General features: G+C 41.4%; 1 protein-coding gene across 1 annotated transcript in view; it reads right to left on the bottom strand.

The window, feature by feature from the left end:
- LOC121199395 (tyrosine-protein phosphatase non-receptor type 14-like) overlaps window positions 1-9,682 on the bottom strand; it is a 32,690-nt gene extending 23,008 nt beyond the window's left edge. Inside the window, exon 1 of the mRNA XM_041064039.1 lies at window positions 9,301-9,682. The gene's annotated coding sequence lies outside the window, so the exon portion shown is untranslated. The remainder of the gene's footprint in view (window positions 1-9,300) is intronic.
- Window positions 9,683-13,738: the final 4,056 nt, after the last annotated feature.

Raw genomic sequence — 13,738 nt, 5'->3', positions numbered from 1 at the left:
ACATCCATCTGAACCCGGCAGCTGGCTTTGAGGAACTAATGGAGCTTCTAAGTCTCATATCTGCTTGTGTGGGAGGCCTTTCCTTTTCCTTTTTATCTCCCCTCTCCCCCTCTCTCTGGCCAACAGCAGCACAGTGCCAGACATTGTAACGTACAGTGTATAGTAGCATGTAAGATCACACACATGAAGTGGTGGCACATGTGCTTCCACATACAAATGTTTTGTAAGCCAGTGTCATAAAACAGAAAATCAAAGCTTGTGTTGTCAGAGAGAAAGTCATAAAACTGCTGATGAGCGCAACATCATGAGGAGGACAAGCCAACACACACACACACACACTGCGGTTTTAAGGTTGAGACGGGTCTTTGGGAAACACTTTGAACACATCTCTGGGTTAGTCATCAGTTCTTAGCTTTCATGTCTGTGATGAGGACAGAGCTTTGAAGTAGGGCATGACACACACACACACACACACACACACAGACAGGTATATATTCACACCTACCATATTTACACACCACTGAGAGGCAAACCTAAAATATATGAGCTTTAAAATCTGAGTGATTTATCCATTACTCACCAAGGGATTTCTAATAATGCTGGCAATGCCAATGGCAAGTCATTCAAGTGTCATGTTGAGGGTGGTGGCCAGTTTGAGGCCTCATTAGACAGGAACTACATCACAAAGCCAAAAACGAGCCTCCACAACCCTTAAGCAGGAGAAAGAAAGAGAAACGTCTCCTCCGTACAGAAACAGTGCGAGAATTTTGGGGGTTAAAAAAGATAGAAAGGGGCAGTGTGTGAAAATAGAGAGACAAAACAGGAATATGCATCAAAAATAAAGAAAACTGATGTAAGTAAGTGAGAGAAAACACAAAGACTGCACAGGAAAAAGACCGAAATATGGCCTGACAATGCTCCGGTGATCAGGAGAGGAGGAAAGTGGGGGGGTGGCGGCAGGGTGGAAAGGGAGAAGGAGGAGGAGTAAAGACGGAGTGGATGTGTTGCTTCTTGTCCTGGGCTCTGGCAATGTGCTGTTGATAGTCAGCTTGGACCCCGGCCCAGATTCCTCTTCCCTGACTGGAAAAACAGAGCACACCTGACACAAGTATGCACCACAAGGAAGGAAAGTGTGTGTGTGTGTGTGTGTGTGACAGGGCTGAGTGAGTCCTGAATGAAAGAGGGTAAGAGGCTACAAAATGCTGACAGCCGTGTTGTTTTCTACGATCTGAATCACACTCGCCGTGCCCCTTCAGAAGCCGTAACACATTCCTTAATCGTGAATCCATCTAGGACAGCTCACCGTAATGCGGCATCATCTTGTTTGTGTGTGTGTGTTTTTTTTATTGGGCGTTCATGGTAACACACACACACACACACACACAGAGCAAGATAACCACAGAAAAGTGAATAATTAGGCTACAATGGGTGAGTAAATCAGCTTTGCTTTGGAATACGTGGCCACCGTGACCCCAGCCGTCACCTGACCTGAACCGCAGACCCTCTGACCCTCCCCCCTCTGGCTCAGGCTTAAAGGAAGTGACATCACAGACTGACGGTAAAACCTCCCCCCAAAATGCCTCAAGAAATGTTCCCAAGCTCGCAGGCCTGCAAGATCACTGTCAACAAGTATACAGACACAGATAAACACACAAAGACACAAATAAAGACGCATACTTTCACTGTGTAGTGTACAAACATAGACATGCATGAACAGGGCACACCACAAACACACCAACACATACAGAAGATCACGCACACACCAGGTTCTTCAGAGGTTAGCCAAAGGACCAGACAGCAGTTAGTGCAACTCTAAACTAGTAATCAGTAGCATGGTTTGGGAGTGTGTGGTTGAGTAAAACCAGACAGACAGACAGACAATAGCTTGGGACCAATCCCACTCCTGGATGCGAAAAAAAAAAAAAAAAAACACTGCTTCAGTGCTGCTACAGCTCTGCAGCAACATTCTCTCCTGACCGTCGTGTTTATTTCCAGCGTGCAAAAACAGCATATACGTTTATGAATTTGCACGTTGTAATTTTGTGGCGCGGAGAAAACGAGAGGGAAAACTGAGGGATGAGGGTTGTTTTTCTTTTTCAGGGTAGTGAGCTATGGCTAAATATATACAAAACCATTCCCATCTTTTGTTGTGTTTTGTTTTTTTATTTCATTCTCCCCCAAAACTGGTGCGACGTCAGCGAGGGGCAAAAAGGTGAAAAGAATAAAAGAGAAGACCTTTTTTCTGTGTGATCTTTAAACACATTAACCCAAGTACATCATTTTTTCAGCTCTGTCTGCAGATGTATTGTGTGATGACATGAAGTTTTTTAATAAATCATTCAAGATAAGAGAGACGTGTGTGGGAGTTGCCACGTCAAGTCATAAAAGGTGGAAACAGAGCAAATTAGATGAGATTAGTCCGACCTCATGGCCCTGCATACCTTTAAATTAACACATTGATACAGCTGTGTGTGTGTGTGCTCTCATATGCTCTTAAACAAACAGTAATGCATTCCCTGTCAGCCTGGCGTCAAACACATTTTTATCAAGCATATTTTGTGTCTGTGCGTCAGAAAATGTCAACATGACAAATTTAAACAAACACGTCTGACTGATTCTTCCCAGCATGGTGTGATTTGTGTAGTTGTTGACCTGAAACAAAGGGAAGTGAATCATCCGAGAAACTGACCATTCGTTAAAACCCCTCCCCACATGCCAAAGCAGTGTGCATGGCATCGTTTAAAGAGTCTGAGGGGTGTTTTTTTTTTTTTCAGCCTTTCATGAAGCACATACAAGCACATACAAGAAATGAAATGAGAAAGCCAGCTTTTGACCACTTCACTCCGAAATTAAGTAATGTAATGTGTTAACAGCAGATAAAAGAAGGATATAAAGTAATAAAGTAAAAAAATAAATAAAAAATGTTGACACAGGTTTCCCCCTCAGGGTGTTGGATGTTTTGCTGCAGTGACCTCTCCATCAATTCAGGTGTGTAAAGGACACAAAGGGGACACCTGAGAATTATAACCAAACCCAACTGTGACAAACACCACAGCCATCCAGGTAGCAATATACAACGAAAACACAACCAAACTGTTGCATTTAGTTGCTCACCTGCAGAGCAAACACCACAGAAAATCACACCTGAAATGTTTAATTATATTTAAGTTAATCAAAAAGCTACTACAGCATTCAGCACCTAATAGGTTTGCCAAGACGACAAGTTGTAAACAGAACTACTCCCAAGCAGCTGCTCAAGAGCACAGTTGCTGATCTGGGTTGCTGTGTGTGCTCTGTCTCAGCGCAGCCCGTCCGTCGCTTTACTCCATTCACGTCCACACAATGGCAGGAACAAAACAGCACTTTGTCGCCTACTGCTAAGACCATTAGGCCGCCGAGAGCTGAGGACGCAAGTGTAGCGTGTGTAACTCAATCAATCTAATCTCTGCTGCTTGTCTGTCTGAAATACCAACAAACCCCGACCGAGCCCCCCCACCCAACCCCGTCCCCCTCCCCCCCCCCCTCCCCCCTCCCCTCCTGTTGCACATGAACACTGAGGAAAAACAAACGGGTTAAGTGCTTCGCAGCTTGTAACTGCCTCTTCCTCCAGCTTTTTACAATTTGGTATCCAAATCTAAACCAGGCCTGGATAGAATACTGGATAGTCATGTTTTAACAAGCAGGATCCAGAAAATGTTATTTTTGCTTAATAAATGACCTTTAAGATAAATCCACAATCTAAATTTTTGTTGGTTTATCACTTAAATGACTAATGGTGTCAATTCAGACAGTCTGCAGTCACACAAAGACAGATAAGCTGACTTCAATTATTTTTCTATTGTATGTGTCTAAGAACTTTGTCACTTGCTTTATTGTCCTATCTGGCAACTAAGACTAAAGATTTTGCAAATACTATTACACCGATGTGTGCACCAAAACAGCCAGATCTGGTCTGATATTTCCAAAATCTTCTTAGGACTTTGATCCTCTTGTGCCCCACTGGCTCACCGTGGAGCTCAGAAGTGAGATGTTTTGGGGAAACACGGCTCTGAAGTCCACACACATTCCTGGACACATACAGCCAAAGTCTATCTGAGCAACAGCAGCTCTCAGGAGCTGACCCTGGATTAGACGGTCCTATTCACTGGGCAGTAAAACACAAACTTTAGTGTTTGGTATTTGGAAAAAAAAGAACATGCAATAAAGGTTCATGCACACGCATTTTACATGCACATTACACAGAAACTTTTCTCCCAGCATGCCTATGGGACAGCAGGACACACCCTCTTTGTTATCGGACACTCTGGCCATGTGTGTCTCTGTCTGACCCAGAGGAGTGTGTGTGTGTGTGTACTTTCATGCTTTAAAAAAATGCCTCCCTTTCCTCGCTTTAAAAGAATGAACATCAGCATTCACTCCACAACATGTGCTGTACACATACATTTGGTTGCATACAGGCACAGACACACACCTCCTTCACACACATATATACACACACAAACATACTGTCTGTCACACACAAACACAGCTGCAACAGATGGTGGAGCCAGGCGGCCAGACAGTGTGTTTCTAACAAGCGCATCTGCTTTTTCACTTTCCAGCTCGTTTTCTCTCTCTCTCTCTCTCTCTCCATCTCTGACACAAAGACACACACTTTCACACACGCACATTCTCTCTATTATATGAGAACACAGTGACAGTGACAGACACATAGAGCAGAGTGTTCACACAGAGGTGATATCCAGACAGCGATGGAGCCTTGTCTGTAACTTTACACAATCACACACACACTCTCTCTCTCTCTCTTTCAATCTCACCCTCTATCTCTATCAGACACACACACACACACACACACACTTTTACATAGACCCAGGGGTTCAACTTGAAGGTAGAAGCAGAAACTGAAAAACACATAATTGAAAACAGGCTCCTGCTTCTGTTGTGTGTATGTTGTATGTGGTAAAGAAAGACAGGACACAGTATCTGACTTTAGTATGAAAATTCTGTAGTTATGTGATGACTGCTACTATCAGCCAATGCAACATCAGGTCCTACTTAAATATTGCATTCATTTGGGATTAGGGATTAGGGATTTGGGATTAGTCTGAAAAGATCTACTATATCTACCACTAATATCACCGAAAGTCCCGATGCTCAGATGCTTTGTAAGATATAAAATTGTAGCATCCAATGCAATAACATGTATCTGCCCAAATTCTTCTACCTGACTGAGCACAAATATTGTTTTTGCAAACAGTTCTTAGTGTCTGCTTTATCTTTTCAAGCTTCAGGTAAACATACTTGAAACTCCCAGGGTTTTTTTTCCCCAACCTCTGCTGTTGTGTAGCTATTGTTTGGACTGAGATGCTACTTTAGACTGGAGTAGGAGACATGACAGCGTGCAAAGACAAGTGGCACACCAGAACAAAAATCTCTAAAAATCTACAAATCTGCAAAGATGCCGCTATTAGATAGAATCCAGAATACATTTTCTTAGCAGGTTATGAATGTTGGAGTGTTGTGCAAAATGACAAACTCCACTTTCTCTGCATAACAAGGTAAAAAAAAGTTAGTTTTTCCAGCATCACATTATTCATAGATTATGTCCAACTGCACAGGTGTGGACTTAAATATCATAAAACCATAGAAACTACAGAAAAACTGCAGAAATGCATGCTCACAGGCTGCAGAACTCTGCCACAGTTGCCAGTAATAAATAGGGAATGCCCAGTGTTTCAGGCTGGCATAGCCATCTAAACACTGTCACTAGAACATGAAGAGGGGGAGGATCAAAGAGGGATACAGCTTAACACTAACCAGAGACTGGTCTTTCAAACCAACACTGACGCAGCTCTGCCGACTCATCCTGCGGCAGTGAAATCTGGCGAATGATGTCATGGGGGCAAGGAGAGTTGGAGATATGATTGAGAGGAATAGTGGGAGGTGTAGCGTGTCTATTCGTGTGTTAATGTGTGTCTTCTAAATGCATACAAGGCGTGGGCGATGTCAACGTGAGGGGGAAAAAAAGGCTCTAGATAAACGAGGATATGGAGAACAGAGAAGAAAGAGAAAAGAAGATGTGACACCGTTGTTTCTCAGGCTCTTATCATGTTGGTACAGTTGGTCAGGAGAAGGGGGGGGGCTGGGTGAGAATAAGGGGAGGATGGAGGGAAGGAGTGAGTAAACATGGACGGTGAGACTGATAGCATCAGCTCTCCACCTCAACAACAGAAACATGATGGGACCATCGACGGTCGGCCACTGCGCCTGTTCCAAGCAATGGTGCTGTTCACATTTTCCATGCCCCCCCCCCACCACCACCCTCCTCCTGGGAACCACACTCACACAACCATACACGCAAATACAACTCCACACACACACACTCTCAATCACCAAAAAGCCACTGAGTGTTTTCTCACAGCTGAACCCTCAGGCACTAACAGGGACTTCAATAGCACTGAGTTTACAGGCCAATTAAAGCAGCAACACTTTGGGTTTGCTACTGTTTACATCCGGCTGTATCTAACACACATAATGGAGGAAAGGAAAATTCACACATTTTAAACTTGACATCAAATGGAAATTTTCTCCACTTGATGCTCTGTTAGGATCAAATGCGCACTTCCTCACAAAGTACCATGAAAATATGTGTACAGTTAAGCCCATATGAGGACCATGTCACGGAAAAAGTCAAATGTTTTGAAGTTTAGAGTTGACGAGAGGGAGAGGTGGGGGTCTGACCTGTCAAAAAGGGGAGGGGGCTAGAAGTGACTGACAGCTCATCCCGGAAGGTGTCTAAGGTGGAGTGTGGGAGAGTTGGACAGGTCGCAGCATGCCCTCTGCTCTGTTGTTGTCTACCGGGCTGCGAGAGAGCACAGCACTTACACAACTCAGAGATACTATGACAAAAGCATCTCTGCAAGTCTGAGTACACTACAGCTTACAGCCGCATGGCATTTCAACAACAGGCTTCCTAAAACTCGGATGCTTTATTTACATTACTGGGCATTTGTTTTATGATTAGAACTGAGTAACACGCTCAGCTCAAACTAATATGACGGTCATGAAGAATATTTAAGATGCAACTAAGAATTATTTTCATTATCAATCTTAATTTTTTTCGGTCAATAAAATATCAGAAGACAGTAACAAAATTCCCCTCTTAAAATGTCTCAGAGCCAGAGGAGACAACTTCAAATTGGTTCTTTTGTCCAGCAAAAAGTCCAAAAACAAAAGATGTTTAATTTACAAAAGTATAAGACAGAGAAAAGCAGGAAATCATCATATTTGAGGAGCTGGAACCCTTGACACTTTTTTGCCACCGACTGATGATGATTCTCAAAATTGCTGTTAATTGTTTTTCTGTGGACTAACTGGTTAACTGACTAAACACTGAAGCACATCTCCCATGAAATCAACTACAATAAATCTATAATAATACTTTTATTTAATTATTATTTGTGCCCTCTCTCACCTTCAGAGCAGATTTAACTAAAAGCTTCCTTTAATCTTTCATTTCGACAGCTTTATTTTTCACCACAACAACTTGATAATGTCACTTTATAGGAAACGCGTTTAAATTTTAAGAAGGAGAAGGAGGTCACAGCCTCGTGCCCCTTTGCGTTGGCAGAACAACAAGAGAACCACAAGCTGAGTTTGAAGAAATTCTGCACGTCTTGGCCTTCACTTAAACAGCTACAACGATAACAACAATAACTGCTGCTGCCTATTTTTTTTTCTCCCTCCCTCTCTTCCTGTGCTACAGCATGAACACTTGACCAAAATTACAGGTATGTTTGCCCCACATAGCAATCAAATGGCCTTTAGACTCAAATGACCACTGGCTGCACAAACAATAGCCACTTTTCCTTTTACATGCAGGCTCCCATTATGTAGTAAACACCTATTATATTCTTACCATGCTGACCTTAAACAAAACATGCCTTTGGGGACTTTCAGCAACTTTCCTTTTGCTTTCAAAGATGTTAGCAGGATACAGAGGGACAAAAATGGCACTGACTCTATGGAAACAGAAACAGATACTAGATATTTAACCGCCCGCCCTTGTGTGTCCACTCTGAAACAGGCCTGACCTTAAGGTGATGATGAGCATGGCTATAAAGATACTGCTCTGACTTTTGGTCCTTTAAATTCTCCACCAGTGCTTTAAAACGGCTGTGTACTCCCAAGCCACTTGCTCTGGCACCATATAATTTACACAGCATGCCTTTGAGCTTATAAAGACAGCCAGATGTGTATGTGTGTGTGTGTGTGTGCGTGTGTGTGTATGGCCTACGCCTCCTGCAGCTATGCTATATTTGCCTTTACAGAGCTCTCTCCTTTTTTTTTTTAACTGTAGCCGTGCTAGTCCAGGGTGCATGTCCAAACACATCTTTTACATACTCTCACACGAACATGTACACACAATGTGCACGCAGGGTGTGAGAGTAGGACAAACAGTTTGGCAACAAAGTGATCCTGTCATCATCACCAGGTTAACGCAAACACACACCAGCTCGTCCAAAATGTCTTTAACCCATCATGTAAAACTGTAATCACTTTGGAGATGAGAGCATGTGCAGCTCTAACCCCAGTCTTTTTTTTTGTTTTTGTTTTTTGACCTTCACACATCTTCCACTGGCTCAGTGCAACAACAACACGCATTACAGGTTGTTTTCAGTGTAAAAGTGTCACCTCTCGGTGTAATAACAGAGGAGGATCTAAACAGTCCAGGTGCTGTGGACTTTACCTGGCACATGCTCAATTTGCTCCTAGAAGGAGGCCTGAACTTCATCCTTCAGGGTTCCCACAGAGGGCCCCATGTGGGCCCTGAGCCAAGTATATATATAAGAAATATAAAATGACTATTCCCTTATTTTCCTTATAAACTTTACAGCCTGCTCTGATTAGAGATGCAACTCTTCCTACTGCTATCCAGCAACATACAGGTTAATAAGATCTCCAGTTCTCGAATGAAATCACACCCAATACTAGCCCACATTTTATCAAATGCAGTGGAGGATCTAGGATCTGGGACTCTGTCTGTATTTTAATTTATGTTTATGTGCTGGAGGAGGAGGGGGGGACTGGTGGGTTTGGCATGAAAATGTTTGGGATCCCCTGCTTGCCCCTACGTGGCCAAAACCATTTGGCCTACATTTTAGCTCCACTCATTCAGACTTGAAACGTGTTTTACTCCAGCAGACGAATGTCTTAGTGTGTTGGAAACAGTCAAGACCACAATGAAAGTCTCCTGATTAAGTTTTTTTTTCTTTTTTTTTTTGTGGAAGACAAACTTACCCTTGATCCTGCGCTACATGCCGTTTTCTGCTCCTCGCCGGAGAAAACTTCTTCGCTCGACGGTGTTGAAGCTCACAGCAAACAGATATTCCTCATGCGGTCTTTGCACTAACTTTAAAATCCTGCACGGAGAACAGAAATCTCGAGAGTCTCTTGAATCATATGAGAGTAAACTTTAGAACAACAAAAAAAAGGAAGAACAAAAAAAGGAAAAAGTCGCAAATGCAGTCGCAAAGTCAGTCCCGAATCTGCTTCAGCGCCAGGTTTTTATCTGTTTTTCAGGAGCAGAAAAACAGAAGAATCAGTCACTAAAGTTTAACAACTTGGCCGTGGACAACAGCGACGTGGTCTTCTTCTCTCGCTGGGACTCCTGGTATGTTTGTAGTAGTGGTCCCTCTAGTCCAATGGAGGAGTTCAGGACTCAGGGGGGAGAGAGGAGCATATGATGCATTCAATGGCCGCAGAAAACGTTGGAAACGCGAGTTTTCACGTTGAACGCCCGAACAGGGAAGTGGAAAGCAGCTGTTCACACAAGGTCCCAAGACAAAATTTAAAGGGTCATGAGATGATTAAAGGATTGTAAAGTAAAAAAAAAAAAATCTACACCAAATTATGTTTTTCATACTATTCTAATCTGGGTTTTTTTGTTTTTGTTTTTTTTCTGAATTACCAGATAATGTTACCTCTAAAATGATTCATGCAAAACAAGTGTAGAAAATGACTAATTTAAATACAGTACTTCAGAAGGGTGCAATTGGGTGCAACTTATATTTTACTTGAGTATTATCACCATACATTTCATAATACTTCAGTTCTACTACATTTCAGGGGACATATTGTACTTTGTTACTCCACTACATTTTTTTTATTAAAAAAATCATATACAAAACATATGACCAACAAAGGAGATATGTTTACTGGTTAGTATATAAATTAGTTTGAATTTAAGCCTGAACACGAGAGCAGATTTCAGAGGTCGCAGCTTCGGCTGGGACCTTGAAGGCGGCAGCGGGTCCAGATGCCTCTGGAGCGCCGTCCCCTCTGCTCTGACATCAGACCGGAGGAATCTGAGGAATGCCGGGCTCCTGGGAGAAGTCCTCCTCGTTTAATGGTTTTCCAGGGGCCACAGAGGTGACTAAACGTCGAACAAAGAAGGTCATCTCATATATTTATGTCCCACCCTTTTTGCCTTTTGGCCGTGGATGAGTTACAGCGTCGGGGGGGCAGTTTATTTGCATAACCTACATTTTTACAACATGTAGACTTCAGACTATGTATAAGAAAATGTGGATATTATATTAGCTCACATAATATGTGAGCATAATATGTAATATGTGAGGTAATATATGAGCTTATCCAAAGGCTTATTTATCATGTTTAAAAAAAAATGCTTAACGTAAAAAAGTGTTGCATTAAATGTTAACTTACTGTGGATTCTGAAACACATAATGATAGTGTGTGATAATATGTCCGATTAAGAAAAGTGCTATTTAAAATTAATTTTAAAAAATACATAAAAATAACATTTCATTTTTTTTAAATCCCCAGGCTCCCAGAGAAAATACCAAAGACATGACCTCTATGTCGTCAGTGGTGGTTTTGTCTTTGGTATAGTGACAATGGTGGCACTATTATTATTTAACATTAACATTTTGTATATGAGGTCTTATGTATCTTTTGTGATCATTTGTTCCCTTTTGTTTTTTTTGTTTTTTTTTTTGTTTTGTTTTTCATGTTCCATTCCACCACTTTAAAACACCTTAAACCATATATTTTATCTCATTGTTGCTGCATTAAACTCACTTGCTGTAATGCTGTGCCTTTGTGAATAAGGTCCACAGTGATCTCATTATACACTTTTAAATATCACACCAAATTATTATTCACCACATCCTACAAGGATATCACAGTGACATTTAATGACACCTCAGGAGAGTAAAAAGCACAAAAAGGGAAGAACTATCTCAAGAGCCCTTACAGGTTCATTAAATAGGTTTATTACAGTGATCTCCTGTTAGAGATGAGTGTGGGTTCAATGAGAATAAAAATAAAGGGACATATATAATTAGCAATGCAGCAGATTGTTGTGATTCTGTTAAAGTTCAGCTCTCATTCAGTTTGACAAATTCTTAACACGTTTTGTGCATTGTGAAAACGACACATGCTCAGTAGCTAACATACTTTCTGCTATTTTTTTTCATTCCTGATTGATTTACATGACAACCTAAATGTAAAGGACTAAGCATGAAGTGAAAACGAAAATCAATTCAACTCTCTGCAGAGTATTGACAGGGGTGTTTTATTTGTGACCAAATTGCAGCCTCTTGTGGCTAACATGCAATTTACAAGAACAGCAATAAGCACAGTCATTATCACAGGGTAGCACTTAAACAAGTGTGTTTACAGACTATTTATAGGTTAAAACACACACATTTAAAAAAAAAAAAAAAAAAAAGTGTTACCTGTTGCTGCTGACTGTGTCCACGTCCTCAAATCTCCACCTGAAAATCAGAGAAACTCTGGTTGGTGAAAGGCCTTCTGGGAAATCCCTAACTGAGCATGAGCTGGTTCAAGTGTAAGAAAGGTGGACACAATAAAAAGGAAAAATAGCACACTCCAACACTATGCAACACCTGGGGAAAATAAAATCATAAAATAAACATCAGAAAGCATTATTATACACAAGTGTAGGAGTGCCTAAGTGTTTCTAGCATAAATTTAAAAATGAAACAGCAGGATGTGTCTCAGCCATAAACTGTGTCCAGGGGCTGAGAGTCAGATCCAAGACAAACAATGTGTTTTTTATTTTCTATTTCAGTAGTTTGGACAAAGGCCTGGGACTGCGCTTCCTGAGACGTCCTGTGGGAGATGCTGTGGGAGTGTAAAACACTGGCGTAGCTGTTTTGAGACTTTCGCTTTCTTATGTCCAGTGTGAATCATGCTCTGCTTCACTGACATTATTATGGTGGGTTTCAGATTCCCACTGGGACACAAGTGGTTCTCCCTCATGTCTGAGAAATTCATGGATTCATAACAAACAAAGTCTGGAGAGTGTCCGGTTTGGTGACATCATGTCCTCTATTGTGTTTGATTGATGGTAATTTGCTCATGTCAAATCTACAACCATATACCCAGCTCACTGTTACACAAAAGGTATTGTTCATTTTATCGTTTTGTGTGTCAGTTATTGCACATTTGAGGGAAGACTCTGATGTACTACATATATTTATGATGAAGAGGTGACATGAATGAGGCTAAGAGAGAGGGCACCAAACCACACACAACTTTTCAAACTTCAAAAACCAGTCAGTCAGTCAGAATTGGTTCAAATGTCAGTACTGTTTTCTTGGTTAGAAACTACATAAAAAAACTTGTAAATTAAAGTATTATAAAGACGACGTTTAAGGTGGGAAACTCTCTAAAAGTATGACATAAAATATAAAAACTAAAACCACAAATTGTGTCGTCTTAGCCCAGTGGCATAGTTCCCATTACAGACCATGTGAGCAGTTCATTACTTTCACTGCAATTATCTTTTTAATAAAGTTAACTCACATGTGGAGAATTGTGTGATACCACTGAGAAAGGAGCAAGAGAGGTTGCTGATTGTGTCGTGGTCCAAAGGAACAGTTTCCATCTGAATCCCATGAGTATTTATTTGTTACAAAGAAACAGCTGCAACAACAAACACTTGGTACGTGCCTTGGACAACAGATATGTTTGCAACATGTTCTTTTTTTTTATTACTACACACATCATAATGACCTCACACAAAACCTTGTGAGCAGAGTTTGATCAACAAAGACATTAAAAATAACTACAGCCATCCAATAACTGCGGTGGAGTGAATCATACGATGTCTACCTCTGAAATGTAATACCCCAAAACTGTGCTGAAGTAAATATTATTTGAATTAATGTAGGAATTTACTTTCTACTGCTGATAAATATAAAACATTAAGTTGCTTCTGCAGAATCAAAGAAAATCAAGACTGTAGAGTAAGATCTGTAAACCACACTGGGTTCTCATTCATTGTTTTTCCTGTGTAAAAGCTGTGTGTTACTGGGTTTTCACCCACTCACACTTAAGCAGGTGGTTTCACTGATTAACATCTTTGATATCAACTGTTTAAGTGTCCACCTGGATGGCTCCAGCAGCTGCCAAAGCTGGATCACCAGCTATGCAACATATGCAACTACCACAGGCCTGAGGCGCCCTCGTGCCTGGCTTAAAGCCAGAACACCGGTCTTTTGTCTGAAGCACATGCACACGTGCCCTAAAACATGACAAGAAGCAGATTCTGTCTGCTGGCTGAGGCCATGGCCAGAGTAAATGGATACTTTTGAAACACGTCTCTCTCTCTCTTCTTGTTTTACTCTTTTATCCACACTAAGCCAGAGTTTTCCACCCACAAAAACTCACCTCTCCTAAAAAGCTT

Source organism: Toxotes jaculatrix, chromosome 19 (assembly GCF_017976425.1).
Source record: "Toxotes jaculatrix isolate fToxJac2 chromosome 19, fToxJac2.pri, whole genome shotgun sequence".
NCBI lineage: Eukaryota > Metazoa > Chordata > Actinopteri > Toxotidae > Toxotes > Toxotes jaculatrix.
Note: the sequence above shows the minus strand (reverse complement) of the source record. Positions and strands in the feature narration are given on the sequence as shown.